This window comes from Pelodiscus sinensis, chromosome 1, assembly GCF_049634645.1.
Source record: "Pelodiscus sinensis isolate JC-2024 chromosome 1, ASM4963464v1, whole genome shotgun sequence".
Classification (NCBI taxonomy): domain Eukaryota; kingdom Metazoa; phylum Chordata; order Testudines; family Trionychidae; genus Pelodiscus; species Pelodiscus sinensis.
In genome coordinates this window covers 117247031-117267910 of record NC_134711.1, presented here as the reverse complement: position 1 = coordinate 117267910, position 20880 = coordinate 117247031, and the positions used below count along the sequence as shown (strand labels likewise).

The following is a 20880-nucleotide window of genomic DNA, read 5'->3' as shown; positions in this document are numbered from 1 at the left end:
CTTTGCCAAATAGGTATGCTAAGCATCATTAGTAACAACATAACATTTCTCTGACTAAATCAGTATGTAGGGCCAAATTTAGACTTGGTATGTAAGTGGGCACGATTTCCTAGAGTTGCAAAACTACAATAAATCTGACCTTGGCTTTGTTATTGTTTAACATTTGTTTTGTTGTAGTGCTTACAGGCAAAGCTGGTCAAGGCCCATTAAACATTGTATAAATATATACATTATTGTACTTTGCATACATATACTTTTTCTTTTTTAACACATGATTAGAATCCAAAAAGTGACTGTCAAAAACTGCTACCTGTATAACTAGTCCTATGCATATATTGGGTGAAATCCCGACTCCCTTGGAATCAAATCCCCCATTGACTTCAATAAGACTGGAATGTCACCCATTCACTTCTCTGACAAAAGGTTTTTACTCCTGTAAGGCCTGCAGAATCAAAAGGGCTGTGTTCCTCTTTTGACCCTTGCATCATCTATAAAATTAATTGTCAAATTTCATCTATCTATCTATCTATCTATCTATCTATCTATCTATCTATCTATCTATCTATCTAGCCAGTGGTGACGAAAAGAAACCCAGCCTAATGTTCAAATCTCAGGGTGAATTGTAGTGCTGACATTTAGAAAATAAAACAACATCCTTTCACTTGTAAAATGAGTAAATTTGATATGAAGTCACTGAGCAAGAATTAATGGCGCACCCTGATACTGTCATTTTTAGAGGCACTTTTTTGACTGTAACTACTTCTGGGGCTACTTTAACTTTATTAGCATAGATAATCTCATCATGCAGAATTGGTTTCATGTACCATGCAGGAGTTACTAAATAACAGTTTATATTCTGGCAATGTATTAAAAGAAAAATGTAATTTGGCTGGATTGCCATTTTGTCAGTCATGGTAGTTAAAGATGGAAAAGACTTCTTGGATCAACAAACCACCTCCATCTACATACAGGATACAATACTCAGTAAAGAATGTATCCCATTTTAAACTAATATCTCATTCACAGTAAAGAGATTCCTTCCGTCCTTCCTTCCTTCCTTCCGAACACAAAGCCTTAGGTGCTTCCCCAGGAAAAAAGGATTATATATTAGGAGGAAAATGGATAGTCACCAGGAAGCCTCCTGGCAATTCCATAAGAATATGAAGTCCTCCTCGAGCATTTCAATATGCCCCTAAAGGAAGGCAGATCTGTAAATATTGTCCTCTCTTGCCCAGCAAGTGGGATTTTTAAAATTCTTCCTTGTTATCTTCTCCTCCTGTCAATTTTATTGAGTCTTCATTGCTTGGTTTTTAACTCTTGTTTCTTTAAACTTCTTTGGTACAGTTGCTGGATTTTTTTTTAGAACCGCAATTATAGTTTTCTCAGAGTTCATTTTCTTTAAACACTCTCTTTTTCCAGTCCTAGTCACAAAAGTAAACTGGGAACAGGACAGGGGAGGGAGCAAGCTCACTCTTGTCATAGAGAAATCTGATGTGTTAATACTGTATGTTCTTTTGAGCTGGATAATGATAATGGGTTGTTCTTAAGTATTGTTTCTGGTTCATTAATATGTGCGTTCAATGCTTCTTTTTATTTTTTGCTCAGAAAGCACTTTGGAGCTACTTTCTCCTCTCTCCTGCGTCACAACTAACATTGACTTTGCTGTGCATTGTTTTCTCTTTCATTTCCTCCCACAATAGCCACTTGGCTTGTTCTCTTGCCACTGTTGTGGTGTCATCCCTCTCTCTTCCAGAAGAACATTCCAAACAATGCCATCTTGGCTTGCAATCTTATTCTGTCTGTCAAGCTAAGCCAGGCATGGTATGGCCAATATGGATAAGAAACAAAGAGGGCAGCAGAAAGTGATCTGATGACTCTACAAGTATCATTCTCCTCTCTTAGCATATGTCTACACAGCAACTTTATTTTGAAATAACTAGTAGTAGGGGTGCTGTCTGCTTTGTAACCTGAGGTTCCCCTATGCTGAGATGTGTGATTCCCACTGACTCACCCACAACTGGAGGTTGAGGGGGGCAGTGGACCCCTACCCCCAAGGAGTCTGAGGCTGTCTGGCCCTGACTCCTGTAACCACATCATGTCTATGCTGTTCCGTATCCTGGAGAAGCAATAAACCCTCTCTATTCTACTGGCTGGCAGAATCTCATCTTGCTGCTACAGGGGTGCAGGATCGGGGGGGTCCACAACGCGCCGTCACACTAGCGTTATTGCAAATAACTTAGTTTGTGTCTACACGGCAGGCAGTTATTTTGAAATAATGTTGAAATACTGTCAAGCTGGAGGGCTTTTTACTCTGATTCCTGTAACCCTCATTGTACAAGGAGTAAGGGAAGTCAGAGGAAGAGTGCTCTATTTTGAAATAAGTGCTGTGTAGACGCTCTCAATTTCAAAATAAGTTATTTCGAAATAAGCTATGCAATTGATGTAGCTCAATTTGCATAGCATATTTTGAGTTAAGTCCTACTGTGTAGACATACCCTTAGAATATGTCTACACAGCGATTAAAAAAAAAATCCACAGGGCTGAAAAATTGTTATATAGATGTTCAGGCTCAAGGTGGACCCTGATAGCCTCAGAGTTTATGCTCCAGCCCAAACATCTCTACAGTCATTTTTAAGCCCCAGAGTCTGAGTTTCAAGAGCCCAAATTAGCTGACCTGGGCTAGCTGTGGGTTTCTTATCCCTAAGTGGAGATGCCATTAGTCACTGTGAAACGATGGCCCAGCAAAGGTTAAGAGGGACTGTACAGCTGCAGGTATTTTTTTTAGATGATATATAAAGGTGAGGCTCTAACTATAGTTGGTCACACATGCTTTTTGGAAAAATAGGAGGTATTAAGTCTGTTATAAAGAACCAAATCAGACTCCCTAAATCCCCGCATCCAGTTTATATTGTCTATGCCGTTCTTCACTTATTCAATTAAGATTTGTTCCAGAGTGTTGCTGTGCACTCTTAAATAATTGCAACATTGCACTCTTACGGAGCATGAGGTAAAATCTATATAGCCTTTAAAGCACTTTGAGAGGAAAAGAGCATTAGATGATTTTGTTTTTCTTTTTGAGTACTCCTTTCTGCTTACCATCTTTGGGGCATCTTGACTTTCCTTTGTTCTAGCTGGACTTGCTTCTTTTAGTATAACTCAGTGTATTTTTTGTATTACCAATATACTTACAGATCTCATTTTGTTCTTTCTTTTCTTCTTTTCTGCTTTCTCCATATCAGCACAGTGTGTTTACCCCCATGGTTAGTTGTGTTGTTTTAGTAATTTATTCACCCAAGAAAATAGATCTGAGCGGTGGCTTTTGACTTTTTTTTTTAACGTCTACTGGCTAATTTTATCGCTTTGTTGATACAACATCCACAGTCACACAGTCTGTGGTGCCTCAGTCAGATTAAGACTAGGGTCATCACATTATCTAGCCCATTGATCCATCCACCAGAGAATCATTTATGTTCCTTACTAAACTTGTCATGTGCAAAAGGGGTGGTTCTTTATGACATCACCTCTTTCTGTGACATCACAGTTTTTAAAGTTGTATCAAATCATTTTCACAGGCTTGAATACAGTACAGCCTGTGTAATAGACAATGACATTTAAAAAAAACCTAATAAATTAAGAAATTGACACATAGCTTGCTGTGCGCCAATAGATTAACAAAATAGAGGTGGTTAGGAATGCCCTCAGAACCAGCCCTACCCCATTCTAGGATTCACTAGAGGGAAAATTCCAAGGAGACAGAAGAAGATGGTTGCTGAGGGAGGGAAAGTGGCCTGTGGGAAACAGTTGAGAATTTGTGAAGCAAGCCTATACAGGTGTATCTTGTCAAGGGTGTATCTCCCCCTCAAAGTATTGGGTTGTGTGTGGATCTGTATGAAGAAGCAAGGAGTACTGAGAGAGTGAACTACTTATCAAAATAAAATAAAAAAATATAATCAGGTCCCCATTGTTCTAATTACTCTGGAAACACAAAGTAACAGAATGTCCTGCCCTAACCAGTTAATAATTTAAACAGCAAGAAAAACAATGGGGGGAAAGGATAGAGAGTTGAGGCACAGAGAGACTAAGGCCTAGATCCTCAAAGCTAGGTAGGCACCTCACTCCCATTGAAATCAATAGACACGAGGTATCTAAATGCCTTTGAAGATCTAGGCATAAATTAATTTCTAATGGAAACTTACGATTTTTAGGAGGTCAGTGTAACTGAATCCAGATCTCCTGAATCCCAGTCAGAGGATCAACCTTCCTTCTTTCTTGCCTGCCTGCCTTGGAACACCCATCTTCAGGTCAGTATCAGTGAATTTCTGTCATGAAACAATTAGGGCAATGCATTACTGTACCTGGATTGTACTTAATAACATTGAACAATATTCAAAATCAGATCTCCTGATGGAGATGATATAAGAGGAGGCAAACAAGAAAATGAGAATATTCAAACATATATAACAAAATTACCGTGGTCCAAAGGAAAGACTAATTTAAATCTTATTTATAATGAATTTGTTATATTTAAATTTTACTTTATCTTATTTAAGTCTTTTATGCACTAATTCTTTGAAAGGAAGACTAATTAAGAAAAAGATTCAATTCACAACTTTATTAGTTTAAAAATCTTTCTTCTTTATTGCTTTGCTCACTATTGCTTTCGTATTCTTTTGGAGATTTTTTCCCTTCAGTTTGTCGAAGAGACTTCAGTTGCTTCAAACCTTTTTATTTCAGCTAATTTAAATATATCAGTCAATTTCTAGACTTGATAATAATGAATACAATTAAGCATAGGGCCTCAATAAAAGTTAGGAAAAGAGCTTTTATTTTGACAAGCCAGAAGGACCCAAATTAAAAGCATATCTGGTAACCCTCTGAAAATGTGTGTGGGGGAATTTCTGATTGTAATGAATTTAGTATTCAGAGATAACGACTTGCATATATATAGCCTCTTTCTGCACAAAGAATCCTAAAGAACTTGTGTAATATGTGTGAGAGAGCAAGAGTGTATATTTATGTGTGTCTGTATGGATAATTTAATGTTATAGAGTGACAATATATGTCCCATAGTTAAGGTTGCAATTTCCACTGTATGCAAGCCTTTGTCCATCCTCTAATATCCATAAGCAAGGATTCATGTTGTTAAAATTGGTGGAGTAGGTCTGGGGAGGAGGTAGACTTTTCCAATCAAATTTGGATTCCATTGAACTAGGGTTTCCTGAATCATTACACTCTAGTATTGATACCTTTTATTTAGATAATGCTATTATCAGTCGATCTCAAAGCACTTTACAAAACACTTAAGTATCACCATGTCTCCTAGAAGAAGTGTTCGCCAGAGTTTAGAAAAAGTCTAATGGTTCTGTGCTTTTTGTTTTTTTGGTTTTTTTTTACATTGCAAAACAAAGAGAGGGAGTTAAAATTTAGCTTACTGGACTATGCTAATTGAAGTCTCGTGAACATGATCAAAATTTATCTGGTTAAAGTCTAATTTTAAAAGTTAAGATTTTCCAATAGGAGTAGTGGAATAGCCTTTTGGCACTGATGAGCTCAGGGGAAAGAGCAGGAAGCCTGATGGAGACCTACATTTTAAAGAGAATTGTATCTTGCTATTCTGCTTAGCAATAACGTTTTGTTTATAGAGGGAACTAGAGATGATTGAAGACTTTTTTTGGGGGGGAGGGTTTCAGTGGGGAAAATATACAGCTTTTGAGAAATTTCTTACAAAAAACTTTCTTCTGGATAGCTCTTGTTAGAACTCAAAATGCAAACTAATCATTAATGAGGCCCAGACCCATTGGACAAGTTAGCAGGATCAGTAAAGCCCTAAAAATGTATGTCTGGTCATCAGACCCTGATGAGTCTAAGTAGGATCACAGAGAGAACAGGAGACTGTCTTGGTGTTAATCATGTATTATTTTGCTACTTAGGCATTTCATGTGGCTGATGATCTAATTTTGGTTTGTTGGAGGCTTGCAGGAGGTGAGGAAGGGCTGGCTGGACCCCAAGAGCTAGCTTGCATTTTGTTAGCATTCATACCATTTACTCATCTCACAGTACACCTAGTATAAACAGAGTGGCATTATTGCCTAAGAGTTAAAGAAGGGGAGACTAAAGGTCAGGATACCTACATTGCATTACTTTAGCTGATGCTGACTTCCTCTGTTACTATTGTTCAGCCCAATTCATCTCTCTTTGGCTCAGATGCCTTCTGCCCAATTCTTCCACCACTCACACAGGTGAACTTACATTGTCATCAGTGGAGTTACTCCTGACTTGCTGTGCTGTAAATGAGTGTGCAGGCTGGTCCCCTGTTTGTAAAAATGAGTAGTATTCACCTGCTTTAGAGAGCTTTTTGAACTCCTTGAATGAATGTCACCATGGAAAGGAAGCACTGTGAAAGGCACTATAGAAGAGTGAAGAATTATGCTTGATTACATCTGGTATTTAATTCCTGGCACTGGTTTCACAATTACACAAGCAAAGGTGAAGCTAAGATAGGAAATCTTAAGGAGGGATGTTGTTGAGCCAGACTGTTGAGCAGAACTGACTTTGAATAAGACACACAACTCTTCAGAAATATATAAATGTCTTACACTGTAGAATTCATAGGACAGTCTTGAGGTATCTCCCATCTCCTAAAACTTCAAAAATGGCATAAGGTGTTTTCATCCTTCAACGTTAGAACTGTCCCACAAATCCACTGCCACATGACGTCATAGAGGCAAATAGGGACATATGAATAATTTCATGACCAGTAATAAAATTTGTAGGCATATATGCTAACATAATAAGGACATACTCCAATTGCAGGTAAGATTCAGGAAGGAATTATCCATGTATAGCTTTACATAATTAGACTTGTGGATTATGGAGAATAAGACAGTGGGCTCACTTTACACTGAGGTATCAGTTATTGATTTAATGGACCTGTGGTCTGAAAATTGCAATAGTACTGCAATTGCATATTTCCAAAAATATTGGTTTCAAAGAAGCAGGCATCAGAGAAATTAAAAGGCACTGGTAAATGTTGTCTATCCAGACATTTCAAGGGATAAAAAAACTTTTGCAAAAGCAGGGGGAAGGGAGAATAAGCCAGTTTGATGGACATGATGGCTTGGGGGGGCCTTGTCCTATGTGCCTTTTTCATAGTATTTGGAAGTTCTTAGAACTGCGTCTGGCAACTTGTTACAAATGAGGGGGGAGTAAAATGTTGCATTAATAAGAATTATATAAGATAGGAATCTATAAACTTAGGGTTTATGTGCATAATCAAAGGGGAAAAGATAAATCTTCCCCTGAATTTGGAAATCATATGGAGGGCTGGTGAGATGGAGCTATGGGAAGGTTTTTCTATGTAAGAAGAGCTGCAGGGAAGAAGGTTCTTGCTTAATTCTGCAGAGGTGTGAAGCAGATGTTGATATTAAACAAGGAGAGATCACTCTGTCAAGCACTTGGCTGGCCAGTGGAGTGTGTGTCAGGAGGGCTCACTTGACACAGGGCAGTGATAGTTAACAGCTAAGCTGAGGATGTCTTCCAGTTCTTCCAAACTAAGTTCTGACTGAAGTTTATGTATTGTTTTCTCTCCATGGCTATTGGCAACAATTCTAGCTGCTTCATGCCCTGACATAATAGTAATCACATCTTCTCTCCGTGCTTCAGTCAACTTCTCCCTTACTAGTGGGATTCAGGAGTGGTTATTTTATCAATGTGACAGTGTTCCTTTACGTTTTTAGATCTCAATTTCTTGGAAGGGTACCCCCAAGAGCCATAATGTTCTATAATTGTTCAGCACACCTGTTTCCAAATACCTCAGTGTGAAACTATTTGTTTTTTCCTGTGAGAAGACTATAGTGCAAGTTCTGTTAAGCCTTTGACATCCAGCCAAGAAATACACCATTCATTTAAACTTGAGCATTCATTAAAGGCTCTATTCACAAGGGGGGGGAGGGGCTGCAAGAAAAAAGGAACAAGAGTATTTCTCACTTTTCCTGTAGAATTCTAAATGGAATTGAATGCATTAAAATATTACCCAGTCCAGCACTGTGTCTCATAGCCATGGGGATACAAGAGGGTGAGGCGATCAAACATTTGTATGAAAAATCATTATGAGCATAGAAGAGTGCCAGTATTTTGCAATATGAAGTGAATGCATTAGGTGCAAGGGTGAGATTGTGGCCGTAAGCCAATGCCTGCATTTTCAGTGGCATGAGGGACCACAAAGCTCTGCATAATGACTGCACCCAGAGGCACTGTACTTATAGGAGGGATAGCATCTCCATTAGTTCTGGGGGGACATTACCTAAAGAAGCCAGTCATGCAGCCAGGGCCGCATTATGACTTTCATGGGCCCTAGGCACTTTGGCCTTTGTGGGCCCCTTCCTCCATAAAAAAAAAAAATATTAAAAATTATATTTTACAATTGCATTGGTATAAAGACAAATATAATCCAGGCTGGATTATATTCGTCTTTATACCAACGCAGTCAAAAAACATTTTCTTCGATCCTAAGAGTTCATTTTTTTTCTTCTGATTTTAAAAGAAATTAAAACATTTTTGTGGGCCCCTAAAAGTACCGTGGGCCCTAGGCACTGTGCCTACTGTGCCTAATGGATAAGTCGGCCCTGCATGCAGCCTTTTTTGAGAGTGCAGCGTGTTTTCCCTCTGCCAGCCCAACTCCTATGACTGGTGCCAAGTGGATCAGGGCTAGGTCTTACTCTCAACCCTTTCTCTTGGTAGATCTTAGTTCCACTATCCATGTTAGTCCTCTAGTTCCAGTTCCAGTAATCATATAGTTGTGCCTGAATCTTTGCGCCTGTCCTCCACCTTCTGCACAACCTACTCCACCCGTGAAATCAGCGTCCTGTCTATATTAGTGGCCTCCCATCCCTTACTCAGGATAACACTGCTGTTGTGGGTGAGGGAACAGTCGTAAGGACTCCAGAATTTGGCCTAACATTAAAAAGATGACAGGGTCATGGCTATACAATGGAAACTCTCTGGGAAGAGGGGGTTAATGCGTCTTTCAGTATATTTATTCAGCGCCAAGCACGTGGTGAAATTGTGGCCTCCAGCCACTACTGTAAAACAAATAGTGAATAATAATTATCCTTATTTTAGGATAAAATAAATTAAAAGTCAGTGAATAGAACACAATGACCAAATTCCAACTCAGGTTCTTGCTACATAAAGTGCCCCATATATAGTCTTCTATACCTCCCACTTTAAATTATTGCCCCAGCATTTCAGAGGGATATGGCATTCTTCTATATCTTCCATTTTAAATTCTTGCTTAAACAGCTGCCATATTTCAGCCCATAGGTGGCTGTATTTCAGCGGAAGGTGAAGTTATAGATTGTATGAAATAAATTATTTAAACATAAGGTGGTTATTATAAGTATAGTCATAAAGTTTTCCAGACTTTTTAATATTCAGCCATACTGTTTCATTTTATCACCTCCTGATGTAACAGAGGAAGCAAAACTACATCCAAAGGTTGACAACTACAGCCTCCCTGATCTCATATATGCTGATTGCTAAGGGGTTAAGTACCTGCTCATATCTGTTCTTTAGGCATTGCAAGGAATGCAAGTTATCTGGCTACCAAAATTACTTAATTGCAGGGGTTATTAATGCAGCAGAAACTAAACCTAGTTGCATTCTAAATGGGCTTGTTAAACATATGTATTTCTTCTGGCTGGAATGGTAACTGTGTGTATATACTGCATATTTATATGTGCCCTGAAGCTCTTTTCCTTTTGTATAGGACTAGTGTCTCATGAGCCAACCTAAATTCAGTTACCCTGGGGAAGGTAGCTTGTTCCCTATGTTCAGTAAACATCTTAATATATCAGACTTTCCCCAAAGATGGCAAAAGGTAAAGGGATGAGATGTATGGAGTTTACGCATTTTTAGAAGGCAGGAATTGTACTGTTAATGGAATAAAGAGCATAATGCATACTATCTGTCGGAATGACATTTGCTGTACACTGAAAACAACAACATAAGAAAGACGAAAAATAAAAAGTCAGTGGGGACCACTCTCTATGTGACTCTTTTTACAGTCCACACTGAGCTTGAAGAATAAAGTGGCTTCTTAGCTGTTCACAGGTCAGCAGTAAACTTGCAGCATACAAAACAAAAGGCATCACAGCCTAACACAGCTAAATACACCCTACTCTATGTACAAACATCATCAGTTCAGGCTCATAAACATGAGCTAATTTTCACAAATGCCATAGAACACAAGTTCCAGTGTGATTTCAGCTGGGTTCTGTGCAAATTATTTGTACAGCCCTAGTAAGTGCATGCTTGGCCATTCATTTTCCGTGGCTCGGAAATATCTGACATGCACCCATACACTGATCACCTCTCTTGAAGTAGTTCTTACCCTCAATCATTTTCCTCTGTATAGCATAGTTCCACTATGCATGTTGGCCAGCTAGTTCTATTATCCATGAGGTTCTCCAAAACCTCAGGTTTTTAAAAAGTACATGGCTAGCTGATTTTGTTTGCAAAGAAAACCTCAAAAACACAAACTCAGTAAAACCAGGTGAAGATGAGTCTGTAACAAGCTTTGGAAAATAACTATGAAAAGTATGAACTGCCCTATTCATCTTAGGAAGGTGTTAAAGGTGACCTGTGATGATAATTTAAAATATCATACCTCGCATAATAAAGGAGAAGTAGATTCAGAGCTGCACAAGTAACTGTGGATGCAGTCTCTTTCTTATGCGACAAGTTGGCATGTGAAGGATGGCTTCTTCTGTATTAGAGAATGCATAAGTGTTGCTGAAACCAAGGAGCCTAGTAGAGTCCAAAGCTTAGAAAGCCAAACTCAAGGAGCCCAACTGAGCCAAGCGACACACACAATCCTGTTTTGAATAGCTGCACAATCTTGTTGGAGTGGCATCTCATTTTGGTGACTCGCGTGGGCAGAATTTATTTTGTAGGTGGTGGTTGGATGAGTACTACCACTCTGTCTTCCCACATTGACCCTTGGCTGCAGATGCTCACCTGTTTGTGTAAATGCAGTAATTTCCTGCCAGATGAGCAGTTTTGTGAGCACTCCTACTGGACTGGACTTTAAAAAAAAGTAACCCTAAAATGTATAGCACTTTCACATTTGTTCCAGAAGAGCATGGATTTCACACCAGTACTTTTCAGTAACAATCCTTTGCAAACAAATCCACAACAGGTTGAAAAAAATTAACAGTGGTTAAAACCAGCTTATGTTCAAAACAGTCTCATGACTGTGCTTATATTCCCAGTGACAGAGCAGCAGGAAACAGAGGTCACTGCTTCATGGAGTATAGATGCATCCTAGCTCACCAACCAAACTGCGTTAGAGACACTTTGTGATCGTATGCTGTCTATATTTAGCATTAATACACTTTAATAACTATAAAATCAAGAGCTGGAAAGAATGCAGTTTCCTAAATAAAAAGTTGAGATTCTTTAATAAAGAGTTTAATGGTCCTGAGAGGCTTTGGCATGAAGACGGTGGAAACTGAAGTCATTTGTTTATCCATGGAACAGGTACGACGCTACTCCAACAATGTGCCTCACTGCGGAGTTGGAAGGACCACCTGTGGGGATGAAAGGGCAGCTCAGTCGCCTTGTCCATTGAATCTTTGGCCTCTCAGCTGAGAATTCCAGGGCATGTGCCAATGAGCGCCAGTGGAGTTGGCAGTTTTATGAGGTAGATACATTTACAGCAAGGACTCGACTGAGCAAATATTTTATTTCAATAAAAAATCTCCTGGTATATAAAACGCCACTAAAAACTCTCTGCTTTGGAGTGACCCCACTTCAAGTTTTGATGTGACTGTGGAGAAATGGAAGGGAAGATGCAATAATCTGCAGAAAATCTACCAGGTTATGTGTTCTTTTACACTAAAACATGAGAATTGCCATATCAGATCAGATTACGAGGTAATCCTGATTTCAGCAAATACCAATACTTGATGCTGCAGGTGAAAAAAAAATGTAATGCCACGTTGTCAGCGATGCAATGCTGTGTTTGGGATTAACAACAGAATCCTTTATGACCCCCAATGGTAATCACTTTGTGCCCTGAAACATGAGTTTTGATTACCTTTAATTTAGCCCACATAACTACAAGTGTTGATGATCATAAAATTACTTTTCTTCTTTAAATGTTTTTTCTGCTAAATCTTTCAAGGGTCTGTTGCATTATATCGGCTTCCAATAATTATGAATGATAATAATTTATCACGCAAAACATTTATGTAGGGCTTTCCATCTCAAATCACTTGATAAAAATTAAATCTCATGCACTGTTTTGATGTGTGTATAACAATTTCTGGTTGGGGAAACTGAGGCAGAGCGCTCACAGACAGAACAAATGTTAGTTAAAATTTAATACTAAAATCACCGACTCCAATTACCTCCCTGCTATAGCACTGAATAAAGTAACACAACAAGCTATTGCAATTCAAACTGCCACATCTCCAAGTTGACTTAAATTCCATTGGTCTGATTGGCCACCTGCACTATTTTAGAGAGCATTAAATATAGCCCTGCTATAAGCATGTAAACTCCTGCTTAAGTCAATGAAAGTTACAGTCAGGTTACACTAAGGCTGGATTTGGCTGAGAGAGAATATCTCCATGATAATGAAGCAAACTGATTTTGAATGAAGGCCAACTGCTGGCAAAATAGTATTTCTCTCCCTCTACCATGGATCATCAATGTTATTTTTTTGGATGGATTCAAATCTCAAATACTTGAATTTCTCATTCCATTCCAGCATGTTCTTACTTGCTAAACTGGGCCTGTTACAATGCTTGAAAACTAGTCCATTTGGTTATACTTTTTACCGTAACACCGAGCTGAAACATTGCCTTTGCCTATCTAGTTAAGCCACAGAATACGGTAGCAACCAACATAGCAGTGTCAAGGCATTAGACAAAGGCAAAACAATCCACAGTCAACAGAATGAATGGAACAATTCACACTGTTGTACACATATATAGAGGTTAAACCCAAACACATGAAAAAGTGATGCTGGAAGCACTTGGGAACAGCTGTGCCAGATGAATAACTCAATTGGATGCCATGAGGAACAAATTAAACAACTGACTGGAGACCAGGCTGCTCCTGTGACAGACACTTTAATCAGGAAGTCAAAAGCTGATTGACAAGATGAAAAGCTGGATGACATGAAAAATGGAAACAGAAGGAACAACACAAGAAAAGGGCACCCTGGGTCAGCATGCTGACAAAAATAATCAAGTACGACAGGCCATAATCCAATCTTTGAATGTTTGGCATGGTGCTAGTTATGAGAGTCTGCAGCCAAGAGAAAAGAAAACTATTATTAAGCAAAAGAAATTATCTGTCTTTCTAGAACTCAACTAGTACATGCTCACTAGAGATTTTCCCCAAATGCACACACAGTAGAAACAGCTCTCATTGGGTTTTATGGGATAAAATTAGAATGCATTATTATATAGAGAAAGTGGTTTTGTAGCACCATTAAAACAATTAATTGCATTTTGAAAATCTACATCTAATTTGGTGCTGACATTGAGTAGGTATAAAAGTAAAGGCTATTAAAGTGCATAGGGGGTTTTTTTTCTGCAGCTGAATGCAAAGCTGTACCTTTTCAGGTTTTCTACGGGGACCTGTGGTGGCTAAGCTCTTAGAACAGCTCTGTTACAACCACCAACTGGAGGGAATATGAAATGCCTTCAGTTCATATTTGTAAGATCGACTTACACACATGCAGCTCAGTTAAATCGTCCCCCCAAATCAATGAGGCTATAATGGGTATAATTGAAGACAAAATTTAACTTTTAGTCTCTACACTTTAAGGCCAAGATGTTAAAAAATCAGGGGCCCAAAATTAAGCTCTTAAATTCCTAATTGAGTACCATTTATGTTGCTTTTCAAAAGCATCATGCTCCAAATAGGAGCTTCTAGGATTTTTGGATTTAGGTGCCTAAGTGTGGATTTAGGAACCTAATTGTAGGTCCCCATTTATGAAAGTCTCGTCTTAAGTGCTTTAGGAGGACATAGAGGGGGAAAATCTGCTTATTACTGTTGGAATATGGCTTACTGATTTTCCAATTTCTTTAAAATATTTGGGGTAGGTCATTATAACTTTGCAGCAGAAAAAAAATTATTAATAGGAGGATCAGAGAAATAGCGAAGAAAAGGTTAGTAACCACTTTTCCCTTTATTGATATGTTTTCTGCCATCATTTTTCTGGCTTTATTTTAAAATGTTCCTTAGATCATCTATACCTCTATTTTTTTCTCTTATCCCTCAGAAGCTGGGTTGCCCGTCCGGTAGCAGCATGTAGACACCAGCCAATCTCTATACCCAATCTATTGTAAAAAGGAAAATAACCTTTGCAATTTTGCACTATCCCCAGTTTAATATTTACCACAGAACAGTGGGTTAAAATATGCAGAAGGCCCATCAACTGCCACGGAAAGAGGAAGTGATGCTTCAGGAGGAAAGAGTAGTTTAAACAGTCATATTTTGTCCTTCAGCGCTTTTTTCTCTCCTGCCCCTGACAGTCGCCTCTGTGATGCCTTTCTTTGGACTGTACTTCTAAGTATTCTGCTTCTGTCCTGGGAAATATCCATTCCACTTTCACAGTTGCAGCAATCTGTAATGGATGGGACACACCATGCTGTGCTCTCTCATGGAGACTTTTCTTTTTTTCTTTACTTGTTTGGTTGTTCTCTTGCTCTCAAATATAGGTCAGCTTAATAGGACAAAAGGATATGTGTGCTCTTTGTATATATAAAACGTATAAGAAATCTGTTCTGTCCTTGATTCGCTTCCTAATGAACACATGTTTCTAACAGAGAAAACACCACTGCTTTTGGGAGTACTTGTTTTCCTTGTTGAGCACCAGAGATGCCAAAGTCTTCCCACAGGCACAGGAGCCATGGGTATAGCTTGGGAAAGGGGGCGAGAGGGGGAATTGCACCCCCCAACAAACAGAGGGCCAGACCGGGTTCAGAGGGAAGTGGTACAGAGCTGCTTCTCTTGGCTGACGTTCACTGCTTCCTGGGGTCCTAGTGCTGGCTATCTTCCCCTTCAGTGTGTGCTGGGTGCCACAATCCTGTTTTTTGTATAATGGTGAGTGCTTGTGGGAGGGTACATGGAGGGAAGGGCCTATAAGGAGATAAGGTAGAGTAATGTTATGAAAAGTTTTTGAAAAAACAGTATATTCCAAAAGGAATACATAGTGGAGATTTTTAAAAATTGGTAATATATTATGAGGATTTCTATTTTGCTCACATTTAAAAGTAGGAAGTGATCAGTTTGTCTTACAGATGAATCTGACGTAAGGATTTACCAGTTCCAGTCCTTCAGCAAAACAGTGGAGGTTGTAGGTAAGCAGGGCAGGATTGGGTCCACAGAAGCAGTCTGGGGACCATGAGAAAGAAATCCTTTGGAAGGGCTCATATATTGGGCTGGATAAGATTAGCACCAAGCCTAGATGGCTCTCACACACTGCAACTACTGGTCTGGTGCCAGTAAGCCACAGGTGTTCACACAGTGAGCAGGCAAAAATGTGATAGGTCAGGGGAGTGATGAGGAGGCAGTGGCATCACGACCCTTCACCTTCTTCCTTAGATTTACTGACCACACAGGCAGAACCATCAGGCCCAGCTGAGCATGTGTCTAATGGAAAATGTTCTCCATGTCCAGATTCGCTGGACAGAGTTATTGTGTACTTCAAAATCACACTAAATGAAATTAATCAGATGCAGATACATTATGTTGAAACAATGGCTTGAGGTCTTTTGCATTTTGAAGTTTATGCATTCATGCTCTTTATCCCACAATCACTTCAGTGTGTGTGTGTGTGTGTGTGTGTGTGTGTGTGTGTGTGTGTGTGTGCATGCACATGTGCCTTTATTTATATCTGGTGGGGGTGATTAATATCGATTATGAAGGAAATGGATACAATAGATGTAGATATACATATTGGGATGCATTTTCCTTCCAATAAAATGCAGCCACCTCTGGGTTGAAATACATTAACAACCACACTGAGAAACATCATACTACATTTTCAGAAGTGGAACAGACAAATGCATGCAATTAAAACTAAAGGGAAATGTGGGTAGGTAGAGTATAATTACCCAAGCTGGAATTTGATTAGGGCCTTACTGTGAAGAACATGAAGCTGCTCTGTAATAATTTATGAATCATTTACTTAGACTTGAATCATAGACTCATAGGTTCCTAGAACTGGAAGGGACCTTGACAGGTCTTCGAGTCCAGCCCCTGCCCTCACAGCAGGACCAACCACTGTCTAGATCAGGGGTGGGCAATCATTTTTTGCCAGGGGCCACTTCACAAATGTTTGAAGTGGCCCCAAGGCTCACCAGAAGGGGCAGGACCTCAAGCAGAAGGGGCAGAGCCAGAATACTTCCCTGATTCCCCACCACAGACCATGAAGTCTTTGCCCCCTGCAGAGGTTCCCTCTAGGTGCCCATGCTCCTGACAGAGGGAAGAGACTTCATGCTCTCCCCTTCTGCCCTTGAGCCAATCAGGACTTGAGGGCAGGGGAGCACGCATGCTCCTGGCAGGGTGGAGGAAACTTCGTGCGCTTCCCTCCACCCCAACCCCTAATTGGCCTGAGGGTGAGGGAGCGGCAGGGCCTCTGTGGGCCAGATCAACCCAGTTGGCAAGCTGGATATGGCCAATGGAGGATCTTTTGCCCACCTCTGGTCTAGATCACCCTGACAGGTATCTGTCTAACCTGTTCTTAAATATCTCTAAAGATGGAGATTCCACAACCTCCCTAGGGAATTTATTCTACCCTGACAATTAGAAAGTTTTTCCTAATGTCCAACCTAAACCTCCCTTGCTGCAATTTAAGGCCATTGCTTCTTGTCCTATCATCAGAGGCCAAGGAGAACAATTTTTCTCCTTCTTCCTTAGAATCATAGAATCATAGGACTGGAAGGGACCTCGAGAGGTCATCGAGTCCAACTCCCCGCCCTCAAGGTAGGCCCAAGCTCCATCTACACCATCCCTGACAGATGTCTGTCTAACCTGTTCTTAAATATCTCCAGAGAGGGAGATTCCACCACCTCCCTTGGCAATTTATTCCAATATTTGACCACCCTGACAGTTAGGAATTTTTTCCTAATGTCCAATCTAAACCTCCCTTGCTGCACTTTAAGCCCATTACTCCTTGTCCTGTCCTCAGAAACCAAGAGGAACAAATTTTCTCCTTCCTCCTTGTGACACCCTTTTAGATATTTGAAAACCGCTATCATGTCCCCCCTTAATCTTCTTTTTTCCAAACTAAACAAGCCCAGTTCATGAAGCCTGGCTTCATAGGTCATGTTCTCTAGACCTTTAATCATTCTTGTCGCTCTTCTCTGTACCCTTTCCAATTTCTCCACATCTTACTTGAAATGTGGCATCCAGAACTGGACACAGTACTCCAGCTGAGGACTAACTAGTGCAGAGTAGAGCGGCAGAATGACTTCACGAGTTTTGCTTACAACACACCTGTTGATACAATCTAGAATCATATTTGCTTTTTTTGCAACAGCATCACACTGTTGACTCATATTCAACTTGTGGTCCACTATGACCCCTAGATCCCTTTCCGCCATGCTCCTTCCTAGACAGTCGCTTCCCATCTTGTATGTATGGAACTGATTGTTCCTTCCTAAGTGGAGCACTTTTCATTTCTCTTTATTAAACCTCATCCTGTTTACCTCTGACCATTTCTCTAACTTCCTAAGGTCATTTTGAATTATGTCCCTATCCTCCAAAGAAGTTGCAACCCCACCCAGTTTGGTATCATCTGCAAACTTAATAAGTGTACTCTCTATCCCAATATCTACATCATTGATGAAGATATTGAACAGTACGGGTCCCAAAACAGACTCTTATGGAACTCCACTTGTTATCCCTTTCCAGCAGGATTTAACACCGTTAACAACAACTCTCTGACTACGGTTATCCAGCCAATTATGCACCCACCTTATCGTGGCCCTATCTAAGTTATATTTGCCTAGTTTATCAATAAGAATATAATGCGAGACCTTATCAAATGCCTTACTAAAGTCTAGGTATATGACATGCACCGCTTCTCCCTTATCCACAAGGCTCGTTATCCTATCAAAGAAAGCTATCAGATTAGTTTGGCATGACTTGTTCTTCACAAACCCATGCTGGCTATTCCCTATCATTTTATTACCTTCCAAGTGTTTGCATATGATTTTCTTAATTACCTGCTCCATTATCTTCCCTGGGACAGACGTTAAACTGACCGGTCTGTAGTTTCCTGGGTTGTTCTTATTCCCCTTTTTATAGATGGGCACAATATTTGCCCTTTTCCAGTCTTCTGGAATCTCCCCTGTCTTCCATGATTTTTCAAAGATCATAGCTAAAGGCTCAGATACCTCCTCTATCAGCTCCTTGAGTATCCTGGGATACTTGTAACACCCTTTTAGATACTTGAAAATTGCTATCATGTTCCCTCTCAGTCTTTTCTTTTCTCAACTATACAAGCCCAGTCCTTTAAGTCTTCCCTCATAGGTCATGTTTTCTAGACCTTTCATCATTTTTGTTGCTCTTTTCTGGACCTTCTCCAGTTTCTCCACATCTTTCTTGAAATGTGGTGCCCAGAATTGGACACAATACTCCAACTGAGGCCTAATCAGTGCAGAGTAGAGCTGGAGAATGACTGCTCATGTTTTGCTCACAACGCTCTTTTTAATGCATCTTAGAATCATGTTTGCTTTTTTTGCAACAGTGTCACACTGTTGACATATGTTTAACTTGTGGTCCACTATGACCCCTAGATCCCTTTCAGCAGTACTTCTTCCTAGACAATCCCTTCCCTTTCTGTATGTGTGAAACTGATTGTTCCTTCCCAAGTGGAGTACTTTGCATTTGTCCTTATTAAACTTCATCCTCAGACCATTTCTCTAGTTTGTCCAGATCATATTGAATTTTGACCCTGTCCTCCAAAGCAGTTGCAACTCCTCCCACCTTGGCATCATCAGCAAACTTAATAATTATACTCTCTATGCCAATATCTAAATCGTTGGGTGCATGTGTGATTGATGTAAAGGGTTATTGTACAAAATCCATGAGGTTAATTCAAGAAGAGGCTGTTGCATGTTAGGAGGCAAAAGCAGCACTTTAGGTGGCCTTCCATCTACCAGCCCTTGAAGAACAGTGCAGGCACCATTAGTTCTCCTCCACCTTCAATACCTTGCTAAGCTCTCTGGAGTAGTACTGAGCAGCAGGAGAAAGAAGATGCAGGAAACTGAGAACAAAGGCCTTTCAGCACCTAAATATTTCTCAGACTACATTTGGTTGTCTGTAAAGAAAGGTCCTCAAAGGCATGGTGAGAAAGAGTTAAGGGAAACCTAGACTCCCAGAGGTTAGGTCTGAGCTAAGTTAGACCTCTATATAAGACAGACATGCGTGTAAACCCATTTTTCTGTTATGCAGTGTTTTAGCTGTTTAGATCACACAATGCTTTGATTTTAAAAAGGCTGCTTGGGGGGGGGGGGGGGGTCATTGCTGGTCCGAGATTCCCAAAGAAAAGGCTCACAGGTACCAAACCCAGTTGGAATTGTTGGTGGCAACTTTCTAATTGCACAAAATTGCCATGCCCCTGCCTGCAGGCCCCTTCTCTGAGGCCCTTGCTCTCTCTATCACCCCACCCTCTATCACTCGCTCTCCCTCACCCTGACTCCACTGTGTCAGGGGGTTGGTATGCTGTGGATGATTAGGACTCTGGTTGGAGGTGCAGGCTCTGGGGTAGGGCCAGGGATGAGGGTTTTGGATTGAAGAGGGCACTCCAGGCTGAGGTAGAGGGTTGATGCGTGGGAGGGAGGGTCATGGCTCTGGCTTGGGGTGTGGGCTTCTGGTGGGGCCAGAAATGAGTTCAGGGTGGGAGAGAGGGCTTTGGTTTGGGGTAGTAGTTTGGAGTGTAGGAGGTAAGGATTGTGACTAGGGGTGCAGACTTTTGGGTAGCACTGGAAATAAGGGGTTTGGCATGTAGGAGGGGATTCAAGGTTGGGGCAGGGAGTGGGTCTTGGAGGCAGTGTTCCCTGTAAGCTGAGTGCTTGGTTGGCCACCCAGGAGAAATTTAAATGGTCCCAGCTCATTAGCAGAGTGCCCTTGACTGGCAGCATGTGTTTCTACTGATGGTGTGCATCTGCACATGGCTTGGTGCACCTAAGCAAATTTATTCTACACATGGATGGGAAAAATTAGAGGGAACATTGGTGTAGGGGAGTGCAAGTCCTAGGAGGGAGTCTTGGCACAGGGAACAACAGGCTGGAGCAGGGTTGTTGGGATGCTTGAGAGGTGTGTGGTCCTAGTGGTGCTTATCATGTTTCCCAGGAAGTGTTCATCAGGTCCCTGTGGACCCTAGGTGCATTGGTAGCCAAGGAGGCTATGTGCACTGCACTCATATCCATAGACATTGCCCTTGCAGCTCCCATTGGTCATGGTTCCTGGCCAATGGGAGCTGCTGAGCTGGTATGCAGGGTGTTGGCCATTGGCAGAGAGAACCTGGGGAGGGAGGAAGCCTGCCTTAGCCCCAGGCCCCTGCTGAGTTGCCAGCTGGATTTTTAATGGTCCAGTTGGCAGTGGTGATCAGAACTGCCAGGGTCCCTTTTTGACCAAGTCCCTTCCAATCAAAAATCTGATGCCTCACAACCCTAACCGTTGGATGAGCATGGTTGATACATAGTCTATAGTAGCCCATGACTTAGTCTAAGAGTGGGAGAATCATGGGATTCAACTCTGAATGGTGACAGTATAAGGCCTGAGATCTGAGGAAGGTGCACTCCAAGATGCCAGGAGAGAGATCAGGGTTGGGGGGAGCAGGAAAGGGGTACA

At 40.8% G+C, this 20880-nt stretch overlaps 1 long non-coding RNA gene across 2 annotated transcripts in view; it reads left to right on the top strand.

The window, feature by feature from the left end:
* LOC112545499 (uncharacterized) overlaps positions 1 to 20880 on the top strand; it is a 117094-nt gene that overhangs the window by 48691 nt on the left and 47523 nt on the right. For both annotated transcript variants that reach the window (XR_012895965.1, XR_012895962.1), the window contains exon 3: positions 4206 to 4301. This is a non-coding gene — a long non-coding RNA (uncharacterized LOC112545499). The remainder of the gene's footprint in view (positions 1 to 4205; positions 4302 to 20880) is intronic.